At 38.2% G+C, this 12641-nt stretch overlaps 1 long non-coding RNA gene across 1 annotated transcript in view; it reads left to right on the plus strand.

Annotated features, from left to right (window-relative positions):
• Positions 1–12641, plus strand: part of LOC147823519 (uncharacterized) — a 60281-nt gene continuing 47640 nt past the window's right edge. Inside the window, exon 1 of the long non-coding RNA XR_015443717.1 lies at positions 1–12641. This exon is cut by the window's right edge and continues 34937 nt beyond it. This is a non-coding gene — a long non-coding RNA (uncharacterized LOC147823519).

A 12641-nucleotide genomic window follows, 5' to 3' on the forward strand; every position in this document is an offset into this window, starting at 1 on the left:
ATCACCTGTCCCAGGCTGCTGCAATAGCTCCTGTGAGAGCAGGCCGTTATGACAAAGGCTGCCCCTTGGTTTTGTCCCCTCCACAGGTCCCTGCTTGCCCTTCCCTTTTTCCCATGAGGTGAAGTCACACAAGGTGTTCAGCAGGAGCACTGCAGATGCCAGTGCTGTCATTTTAAACCTTAGCCTCCAGACTGTCAGCCAAAATAAATCTCTACTCTTTATGCAGTCTCAGGTACTCTGTTATTGCAACAGAAAATGGACTAAGATGAAATCCCACCAGAAATAAAGAAATAAGATAAAAGCCAGCGGGCAAAGGGAAATATAACACAAAGACATGGTCAGTGTTTTGCTTTCATTGCTGTATCTACAACCATCTATTCATATTTGGGATTGTGATACATATAATTATATATTATATATTATACTTGTTAAATATATAATTATGTATTATATGAATTATATATAAATACACTAATATGAGAAAAACGTCTCATAAAAAATAGACTAAAACCCAATATGATCCAAGTTGAAGTATTGCAGTGAATCATCAGTGATTTGCACTGGCCATATACAAATAAAATTCACATGATAAATTCACAGATATCCAGGGAACAAAGAGTCTTTTTATGATGTAGTTTGTAGCTCCCTGTGCCACGCCTTCCCAATTACCTTTGTACTTTAGCTTTTGTGAAAGCCTTTAAGTTGATAGTTTTAAAAGGAAAAGTCTGTTTAACTATAAGTTCCCAAGAAAGAACAGTGTGAATCTGGTGGCTTTGAAAACTGTCCCTATACCACCCACACTACCAGGGAAGGATTGGAGGGACTGCTTTCCAGTGGAGGATAAGAAAATCAGCCTGGTATCCAGAGGCGCCACTCAGGGCAGCCAACTGAGCCACAGGTATGATGTAAATAAAAATAAGTAATTGTGTTATTTGAGTCAGTGAGATATAGAGTTTATTTTCTTTGTTGTGCCGATCTAACCCAGCTAACCTTGATGAATAAAGGCAAGGAATAATGGGACCAAACTAAAGAAGGTAGGACAGAATATATGTGGTATATATTTTACCTAAAGAAAGCTGGATATTACAATAGGTGACTTGGTATTTATAAAAATACCTTATTTTGTTTATTTTAAACATTAGCCCACTGGAAATTTGTACAAAGTAGTGGCCAAATTAAATTAAAAACACAACAAGGAAAAAGCAGATGTTGAGGGCCTCAGGAGGATTATGTTACGGTATGTTATGTTCATTTTCTGAGTTTATTTTTCTGTTTCTCAGTCTAGAGATGTCTGAACATATGCTTCCACAGGGAATAAATAAATAGATAAATATCCAGATATCTCAGCAGAGCAAGAAGCCAATATGTTAAAATGAGCCTTTAGCTTTCAGATAAACGGGAAAAAATTGATCGCACTGAAAGCAAGCTGGTTTGTGTGTGTGCGCATGTGTTGGGGGGTACACAGGACTCTGACCTCCTGCCCCTGGCATCGCAGCTGGTGAGATCATCACAAGGGCAACTCAGATGAGTGGTGGCTTGGAGGGCTTTGCAGAGGCCAGATTGTAAATTTGTCTGTTTACGAATATCGTGCAGGGGTTCCCGCTAGTTCTGTGGACAAAGTTAAAGCTGGAAGAAACACACGCTACCCGTAAAAACTTGTCTTGTTGCCACTGTTTATTAAAGAGAGGCAATAAAAAAATTTAATGTGTGTTGTTTCCTACCTTAGATGCTTTTTCACCTTTTGGAGCTGAAATGTATACATGTGTGTGCAGTTATGATCCCCTGATCTTCATTTCCAGAGTGTTTTCCCCAGTGGCAGTGAGACTATCAGAGGCATATAGGCCTCTGAGTATTATTTGGCTCTCACAGATTATTCTGCAATTACAAGAGAGACCTCACAGCTTTTTCCTTGGGAACTTATTCAAAGCAGATGTTGCTCATCTTCCCCCCCACCCCACCCCCGCCCCGCAATAAAGAGGTGGAGCAATGATATTTGCATTACCTTTCCACACCAACAAGTATTAGGCTTACCAGAGAAATTATTTATTCATCAGTAAATTGCCTACCCAGAAACCCTAAATGCCATAACCATGACTTTGCATTACATTAGGATGACTAATGTCAATATGTGGTACTAAATGATCTGAGTGACAAATTGTGGCTTCACTGGCCAGGAAGAAAATCTCATGTTTTGGATTAGATGGTTTATTTTAGGTCAAAAAAGGGGACAGGTGAGTTAGCCAAAGCATCAAGGAATTTGAATGTTCTTAAATAAGTGGTCACTTTTGCAGAGTTCTTTATTTTAAAAAGAACTTGTTTACTCATAACTTAATGTTGTAATTGCTGAGAAGAAATGCTACTATAGCCTAAAGTTTATTTGCCCTGCTGTCTGCTGCCAACTGTGAAACCCTGTTCTGAAAATTCAAGAGAACTCCATAAACAAACTTGGACTAAAAGGCTCTGGGACTCTGGATTTCCACTGGGGGTTTGCAGTCCCATCATTGTTCTCCCAAATTAGAGGACATGAGTTGATTTAAAATTATAGAGAGACATTGGCAAAAGAGAGAATTTGTATTTCTGATTCAGCCAAAGGCAGCTCATTTCCCTTTTATTTGGGAAAACAAATTTGTTGCAATGGTAAAAGTACTTGTAAGCAAAAGAAAAAAATTGGGAAAGATAAGGAAGATTTCTGCCTTCTCTCAAGATGTCTAAGTAATGCGTACAGGTCCCACAATCATTCAAAGTTATTATTCTTGTATCACAGGTGAAGAAAACACTGAATATTAAATCGAGAAGAGAATGTATCTCCTTTTATCCTCAAGACTTATAGCTTCAGCTTCTTTGTGTGTGTCTGTGTGTGTGTGTGTGTGTGTGTGTGTGTACTGGTGTGTAGGTGATGTTCTTAACCTAGGCCCCGAGATCCTATTTACTTGAGTAAATAATTATATTGTTCTGTGTTTTGTTCTCATTGGTTAAAAAAAGATGGTATAGTCAGATTACATTACATCTATTTAGATATAACTGCTATTTTCAAAGAGCCGTAAGAACTTCAGATGAAAGGAAATGCAAGAGGAAGCAGGATATTGTTTGTCCTTTTGCATTTTTAACAGGTTTGAATAAAACCATCTCTTCATGAAAGAATATTAGCAGCTGGAAGTGATAAGACATTTTCCTTAGGAATCTAGAGGACTTAAAAATAGATTATGTGGTATTAAAATGCAGAAAAGACAAGATCCTATTTTTAAAGTATTTTTAAAGTTTACGTGTACCAGACAAGATGATAACTTTGCAAAAATGCTTCCGGCAAACATAATATTTAGGGACATTTTTTTTTCCTCAGAGTTTGGTCTATCTCCACCTGGCATATTGCTAGCCTAAAGTTTGATCCTATGTATAATCATTTGATTCTTCCTCTATACCTTTTCCTGCACACATTCTCTTCATGCATATACCTTCTACTTGCAACATAACTTCTGCTACCATTTCTTCTCTTCAGCTTCTTTCCATCCATGCAAATATGAACGCTCCATCAAGCTCAGGCTGTTGGATTTTCTTATATCCCCATGCTAAAGTTTCCTGATCTTTAGTAATCTCTCCTTCTGGAAGTAGTTATTTTACTGGTGTACTTATTGCATACAAGTACATTTTTATTATTATGTTCTTTTTTCTTATTTTATTTTATCTTCCTGACATCATCAGATGTTCACTGAGGCAATGATTATATTTCATTCCCCTCTAGTTCTGACATGAGACTATATCATTATTTTCCAACATTCAGAGCAAATTCTTTCTTTCTTTCTTTCTTTCTTTCTTTCTTTCTTTCTTTCTTTCTTTCTTTCTTTCTTCTTGCAACAGTTAACTTTAGCTACTGGTAACATTCTATGTATACAAAAATGGGATGGAAGTAAGGAAAAAGAAAGTTTTTCAATAAGAAAACATGGGAAACAAGGAAATTCAGTAAGAGGCAAGAGATCTAATTTCTAATACTGATCAGAATTTTATAGTTTCTTTTCATGACTGATTCCATGTTCTTTCTCCCTTTTATCAAGACCTCTATTGGTCAAAGCTCTAAACCCATCTCAATGAACTGTATTTCAGTTCCTTGTGGGTTTGTTCCCTTGGCATTTCTTCCTGGCTAGGGGTCAGTGGGCTTCCATTCACCTTCATCCCTAGTCCTGGTGTTGAAATTAAGTTCACTAAGCAATCTGCTCGGTGATTTTTGTCCGTTTTCTTAGTGGCATGAATAACTTGAAATGACCACATTTTCTCATTGACTTTCAATTCAGTGAGGACATTAATATTTCCTTTGTGGAAGAATTTCTCTCTACACTACCAAAACCTCTAGGACACCAGAGCTCAGAGCAAAAAACTAATGAGACAAGAATAGTGAGCGTAAGTCTTTGTAAAATAGTCAGAGGTACCATTCCCACTTTGACCAATGGTTCCTCACTATATATTTTCCTTACCAGAGTAAAAGCAGAACTTATTTGTTTTTGGTCCAGGATAGACAATAAACTTCACAAAAGGAACAACAGCAACAAAAAACCTACCCCACTGCAGTTGCTACACTTGGTACCATTGCACTTTTGTCCAAGGCAATGCCTCTGAGCAGTAAAATAGCCAAGAATGTAGTTGAATTACAAAAGTGGCTTAAATGGGACAGGGGCTACCTGGTCATACAACAGGAGTCTGATGGCAGATGGTCTAGGGTTTCATGATGACATCTGGGACTCTTTCCATGTTTGTGGTCCACCATCTATAGCAGTTATACTTTTGTACTCATGAATGTTTCCTCATAGTTACAGGATATCTGCTGAAATACTATGTATCAGGTTGGCTTTTCAACTCCATTCCAAAGAGGTTAGGGGAGGAAGGAAGAGGAGGGCATCAGGAGAGTGAAAAATTTCCCCCCAAATTCCCAGTAGACTTCTGCTTCTACCTTACAGGTTAGAACTGTGTCACATGATTTTCCAGGAAATTTGATAATGATATGGATTGTGGTGCTGACATAATTATGACAGGCAAGAAAAAAAATCAGAATATGTGTCTATTTCAACAAGGATGAATTGGTATAATTTGGAAATTCAAGGGAATAGATCTGTCACCTGTCCTAGATCCAGAGTATGGGGTCTCAATCACTGTATGGTGTCAAACTGGGTGCATAGCCATCAAAGTAGCTTAGTAAATATTTGATATATATGATATATTTGCAGTAAAGCCCATCATGGCCTCTTCATCATAACTCCATTGAGAAAGCACAGGAGTGCCTTAGAAAAAGCCCATTAAATGGGCTAACATGTCCACACTTAGAAGGTGGGGAAATGACTATAGGATGTGTGTGGGCCAAGCACAAAGGAAGTCTCACATTAACACCAGCTATTCTATCCTAGTCAAACCTTCTTCTGCACTGGAAGTCCGGACCATGCTATTCCATGTTTTCAGATCTGGACCCATCCTGAATGCCCTGTCACATAACCCTTTCTCAAAATGTATTCTTTCAAAGCCCCAAATACTCCTCTTTCCAAGTGTGTGAGGTCTTGGAATCAGATCAATACCAACATTCCAGGAATCAAAGGAGTTCAGGTTGGAACTGTTCCAGGCGATAGGTAACCTTATTTTAGAGTCACTTTGGTAAAAGATTTTCATCCCACAGCACTCTCTTTTCATCTTATACTTGCTTAAACTATTTGTAACCCAACCAGATAATTTACCTATAAGCTAATGGGCATCATTATGCCTGCTTATTTTTATTTGCACCAATCTTTCCAATTTCCATGGGAAAAAATATTGCTTTATATATTCTTCAGGTAGAAGGAGTTGGACCAATGAATTCCACTAGGCATTGTGTCCAGGGCCAGGAGCACATGTGGAGATTCTGATAGTTATTAAAACTATCCATTTCATCTATACACTAAGAAACTGAGGCAATGATCACACTGTGTTTGAGTCTACTACACTCGCTGCAAAGGTAGAGGAGATCAGTATGTCAAAAGAAAGTCTGGCAAGAGGAACTTGGACAAGTTTCAGTTTGGGATCCCAGGTTGTAGTGTTAACTCAGATACAGTACCCAAAAGAAATCACACTTTTCAGAAATTCCTTTTTACCTGGGTTGAAGGCAGGGGCAAGTTTCACACTGTAAGCATATGCTAGTAGAGAGACGTGCCCCACAGGTACCCAGCATTTCTTATTTCCTGTGGCAGAACTGACTTGTGCTTGAGCCTGAGGATATGCCATGACTCTAGTGGGTGCTTGAATCAAGCCACAGGTGTAGGTTCTTTTCATATTAGGTGGTCGGCCCAATTCTTATTTCCTCAAGATTAAATAGCAACCAGACTATTATACAGGTCAGATCATTTTCTAACATTTGCTTTCCAAATTATGTGCTTCTCCTGTTATTACAAGTATATCCATTTCCTTTGTATTCCTTATCTTCTTGATTGAGTCCTTTACAATCAATAATCCCAGTCTATCATCCCCAGTTATTGAGTATCAGCTCCTTAGCTCCCCAATCTATTCTTTTTTTTTTTTTTTTGGCACTGGGGATTGAACTTGGGACCTTGCACTTGCCAGGCAGGCAGCGGAACCACTGAGCTAAATCTCCAGCCCTCCCCAATCTATTCTTTATGGTAAGGAAGAAGGTCTTCTTTAGGGTCCTCTTGAGGGACTGATGAAAAGATGGATTACACATTCCTGTCTAATTTACTCTCCCCACAGTCCTTTAAGTCCCCTCTTTACACAAAACAAGGATTTTTTTTTCTGGCCTTTTGATGTCATATAGTGTGCTCCTGTGTTTGATCTCCCTTTGAACATGCAACTCCACAAGTGGTTTGCACTGTGGTCAGTTGTCTAAGCAAACACCCTGAATGCAGACACGTGCTGAGTGCTCCAAGATCAGTGGTGATGGCTACTCAGTCCAGAATTTGCTCTGCTGTCTTTGGTCTGACATCTAAAATTCTGACAGAAATTTCCCCTAGATTTAAAAAAAATACATGGGAAGAAGTCCTTGTCATTCTCTTTGAGAAAAACCCTTTCTTTCTCTCTTTTCTATTGTATTAAGATCCTCTATAATCCACACTTCAAGTCTTCTAACTACACATTGTATCTTTCAGGCCACATTAAAGTCCAGTCCTGCCCACTGATTAGCGATAATGAGGACAAGGTCTTGAAGGAGATTGTAAATAGGAAGCATTTAAATATGAGTCCAAGGGTCCTTTAAATCCTTGGAACCTTTAGATATAATTTCCAACTGTAAGAAAGCCTATTCTTTCTATTCCAACTGTGAAAAAGCCTCTCTTTTCCAACTAGTATGTTAACTTTAAAAAAGAGCTAGACATATTGTCATTTTGGTTGGAATTATATCTTAGATTATCAGTATCTGATTTTGGTTGCTGGTGTTCCAAGACCCGTGTTTACAAACAATGAGGAATTCTTTCAGGTAGTTACAGTATGACACTGACTTCAGGAAAGAAACACGAATTGAGGATGGGAAGGGGAAAGGTCATGACTAGGGCAGAGAGACTTGCTAACAGAATACTTTAGTGACCTGAACTATAGAAGATCTTTACTTAAACTAGAGTAGTGGCAGTGAGAAGGTACGGTGGTTTCAATAGATGTTTGAGAGGTAGAATCAGTAGCATTTAATGAGAATTAGTTATGATAAATAAAGAAGAAAGAGGTTTCTAGAAACTCAATATATTTCTCTACTGTGGCAGAGGATGTAAAAAACGAATGCAGGGTTGGCAGGAGAGTGGATGAATCTATCTCTAGACACTTTCAGTTTGAAATGCTTATTTGATTTCTTGTTGAGAACATCAGGAAAGTTTAGCTAGTATATTTTTGTATATGTGTTCCTTGGTACATGGAGGAGATCCAAGAAGACACAAGTCCTCCATGCCTAATCAAGAAATATCATCTGTGTCTCTGACCCTGTTTTACTTGTATTTAGACATGGAAGGGCCTCTTACAGAAGATCCAGAGATTTGTCCATTTGTCTAGTAATGTTGGTTCAGTATTGCACCTGAACTGGAATCACTGTATATGAACACCTACCTCATATGGCCAATCTGTTTTATTAGCTTGGCCAAGGCTTCCAGGCATTTGTAGCTGGTAGGGACTTAGTGAATTAAAGAATATGGATAATTGAGAAGGCACAGGATGAGGACCCTGGTGCAGCTTGGAACCCCCGCTCCATCCCCGTGCTCCGCACAACGCGACCAGCCAGCGCAAGGTGAGGACCCAGGCAGTGTGAAGCCCCCCGCTCTGTCCCAGGCTCTGCCCACCGCGACCAGCTTAGCTGCCCGGGCGCCTGCAGGGCCCTGCCTCCCCACACTACAGAGGCACAGGGGCTCATAAAGGCCACTGTCCTGAGCGCCACACGATAGAGCAGAAGTGAACAACAAGAAGAGGGCCTCTCTCAGGCTCCTCGATGAAAGCTAAAGCCCAGTGGATAAGTGAAGAGAATCTCTGCAAGAAAGGCACACCCGATCACCATACTTGGTAAGTTGGAGGGATCATCACCTCCCATCAGAACCTGGACTATCTTCAGGGGAAGGGCAAATGGAACCTGAAGTAGAACCTTGCAGAGTCCAACCTTGCAGGAGGACAGGGAGCTCAACTTGGGACTAGCAGCCAGAATTCTGCCTGAATCTCACAGATCTGCTACTGGCTTACTGAGACTCAATGACTTATATCTGCACATGGCTGCCCATGTTGTCTATTGTGACAGCAGAGACATACCCTGAAGGAGGCCCTTCATTTTTATTTTTTGTTATTTGCAAAAAATTTTTTTTCTCTTATTTTTAATTCTTAATTTTTATTTTTTTCTACTCATTTCAAATTTTTGTTTTTCTCTTCTTCTTTTTCTTTCTTTTCTCTTTCCTTTCCCTCTCTCACTTGTTCTTTCTCTGTCCCACATTGTTCTTCATCTCCCTTTTTGTTCCTTTCTGGACCTAATTTGGATTTCTCCTTTATTTTTCTTTTCTTCTCTTTTTCCTTCTCTTGATTATCATTAGTTTTCAAGGAAAGTAAATACAGTATCTAGCCTCCCTATTGCTGTTAGGTGATTCTGTTCACATCTTTTTTCTTTCATTCTGCCTTTTCCTCTTGCCTTCAACAGTTTCTTAGAGTTTGCATGATCTTCCTGTGTCTTCTGGCCTCACTGCTAACCTTTCCTGATCCTTCTACCTATCTGTCCCTCCCTTCCCAACCCCTTCTTACTCCCCATCCTGAAGGGTAAAGTTGCTGTATTGAAGAGTTTATTCACTATAAACATATGTTGGGTTGGTCCTCGATTTTGATTTAATTCACACAGTTAAAGGTGATAGATAAACAACTTTCACAAATTGTCATTTTCTAAGCTGTGCTTGATGCTATGGTGTTGCTGATTGTATCATTTGGTTTCTGATGTTGTGATTGCCTTCCTGGTATAATGAAAATGAGATAGCCTCAGAGTCATTAAAGACTCAAAACCTAAAGACCAGCTATATCTGGAAGACACCTCTGAAAAGCAATCTTTCCACAAGTGTTCTAAACACAAGCAACAAAGATACTTACAATAAGCAATTTTGAAGTATCAACCCAGGAATTAAACCAAGGACAGTACCAAAAACAAAAATGAGAAGACATTTAAGCAAAGCACAAACTCAGGCTTCCACCCCACAAAAGGCAAATTCTGGGGGAAACGAGGTGGAAAAATACGGTAATCAACCACATGGACACCCTGAACTGATAGCACAGGAAATAACAAAACAGATGAATGAGGGTCTAGAAAAATTCAAAACAATAATTTTCCAGATAACTACAGAGATGTGAGCAGAGTGAAAGATGTGATTATAGGCTCTAGAACAGAAACAGATTAAGAAAAATAGATGAGTTCAAAACTATTCTGGAAGCCATGAATGCCCAGCATAAGAAAGAAATGGAAACCATGATTGCCCAACATAAGAAAGAAATGGAATCCATGAAACAGATTCAAACAGATATCCAGGAGATTAAAAAATCCATTGAAAGCATTCACAGTAGCTTAAGGGAATGTGAAGATAGAGTATCAGATATAGAAGACGGATTGCGGTTAGTGACCATGAAAACAGAGATTTCTTAAAAATAGTAAGGGACCATGAGAAATCAATCCAGCAGTCGCTAGATGATGCAAAGAATAATAACATAAGACTGATAGGAGTCCATGAAAAAACAGGAGAAAGTACAATTGACATAAAAAAAAACTAAAGTAATAGTAGAAAACTTCCCAGACACAAGTAGAGAATTAGACATACAGATAAGTGAGGCATATAGAACTCCAACTAGCCATGACCAAAAAAATCTACACCTAGACATATAATAGTCAAGATCCCAGAAACCCAACAGAAAAACAAAATCCTACAAGCAGTGAAAGAAAAGAAACAAATCAGCTACAAAGGAAAGCCCATCAGAATCACAGCAGATTTCTCAACACAAACCCTCAAATCAAGGAGAGCCTGGAGTGAAGTATTCCAAGCCCTAAAAGAAAATAACTTCCAACCTAGACTGTTGCATCCTGCAAAATTATCTTTCAAAATCGATGGGAAAATTAGATATTTCCACAACAAAGAACACCTAAGAAATTTCATGAAGACTAAACCAGCACTCTGGACAGTTCTAAACAATATTCTAGAAAAAGACAAGGAAGGTCACAACTCCATGAGGCCCAACAGAGGGAAGCCACCAAGCAAGGCTAGAAACTAAAGGGAAAAGGGGAAAAATAAAGAATTAAAAAGCCAACAACAGTAAAACATCATGACAAGGATGAGTCAATGTCTATTAATTATAATCATCAATGTTAATGGCCTCAATTCACCAATCAAAAGAAATAGACTGGTAGAATGGATTAAGAAACAAAATGCAATAATATGCTGTATACAAGAAATGCACCTAGTTCAAAAAAAATTCATAGACTGAAAGTAAAAAGATGAAAAATGGTTCTCCATGTGACAGGAACCCAGAAAAAAGCAGGAGTAGCAATCCTATTTGCAGACAAAGTAGATTTCAAACCAAAACTAATTAAGAGAGACAAAGATGGTCACTACATCCTTGTGAAGGGAACAATTCAAGAGGAAGAGATGACAGTCATAAATATATATGCACCAAATATGAATGACCTCAACTATGCAAAACAAATATTAATGGGCATGAAAAATCAAATAAGCACTAATACAATTGTAGTGGGGGACCTCAATCCCCACTATCACAAATAGACAGATCATCTAGACAAAAAGTCAACAATGAAATTCTAGAACTGAACCAAGCTAGTGAACAAATGGACTTAATAGATGTTTACAGAGTGTTCCACCCCACAAAATCAGAATATGCATTCTTTTCAGCTGCACACCGGTCATTCTCCAAAATAGATGACATGCTATCTCATAGGACATGTTTCAGTAAATGTAAAAGAATTGAAGTTACCCCCTGTGTATTATCGACCATAGGGCAATAAAATTGGAGATTAATAGCATAAGAAACTGCAAAACCTACACAAACACATGGAAATTGAATAACTCTCTCCTGAACAACCAATGGGTCACACAAGATATTAAAGAAAAAATTAGACAGTTTCTACAAGTAAATGATAATGCCAGTGCAACATACAGGAATTTATGGGACACAATGAAAGCAGTTATAGGAGGGAAATTCATAGCAGTAAATGCCCCTATTAGTAAAACAGAGAGAGCTCACGTTAGCAACCTAATGCTGAACCTCAAGCTCCTAGAAAAAGAAGAGCATGATAAACTCAAAGCTCACACAAGAGAGGAAATTATAAAGATCAGAGTAGAAATGAATGCAATGGAGACTAAGAGAATGATACAAAAAATCATTGAATCAAAGAGTTGCTTTTTTGAAAGAATAAATAAAATCAATAAACCTTTAACCAACCTTATCAAAAAAAGGAAAGAAAAATCTCACATCCATGTAATTAAGAACGAAAAAGGTGAAGTCACAACAGATCCACCAGAAATCCAGAGGATCATCAACACCTACTTTGAGGACCCGTACTCTAATAAAATAGAAAACACAAAAGAAATGGACAGATTCCTAGGCACATACGAATTGCCAAAGTTAAATGAAGAAGATATAGAAATTCTAAACACCTCAATTACAATGAATGAAATTGAAAACGTAATTAAAAATTTATGAACAAAGAAAAGCCCGGGTCCTGATGGCTTCACTGCTGAATTCTACAAGACATTTAAAGAAGCACTATCACCATTACTCTTTAAATTCATCAGTGAAATTGAATGGGAAGCAATACTTCCAAATTCATTCTTGGAAGTAAGTGTTACTTTGATTTCAAACCAGGCAAAGATCCAACCCAAAAATAGACCTACAGGCCAATCTCCCTAATGAACATAAATGCAAAAATTCTCAACAAGATACTGGCAAACACAATACAGAGGGTCGTCAAGAAGATCATACACCCTGACCAAGTTGGATTTATCCCAGCGATGGAGGGATGGTTCAACACACATAAATCAATAAATGTAATACAATATATTAACAGAGTCAAGGACAAAAACCATATGATCATCTCAATAGATGCAGAAAATGCATTAAACAAAATCCAACACCCATTCATGATAAAATCCCTACAGAAATTTGGAATAGAAGGTCTT

Source organism: Heterocephalus glaber, unplaced genomic scaffold, assembly GCF_053883595.1.
Source record: "Heterocephalus glaber isolate CG9 unplaced genomic scaffold, H.glaber_assembly_v1.0 deba00001577, whole genome shotgun sequence".
In the NCBI taxonomy this organism is placed as follows: domain Eukaryota; kingdom Metazoa; phylum Chordata; class Mammalia; order Rodentia; family Bathyergidae; genus Heterocephalus; species Heterocephalus glaber.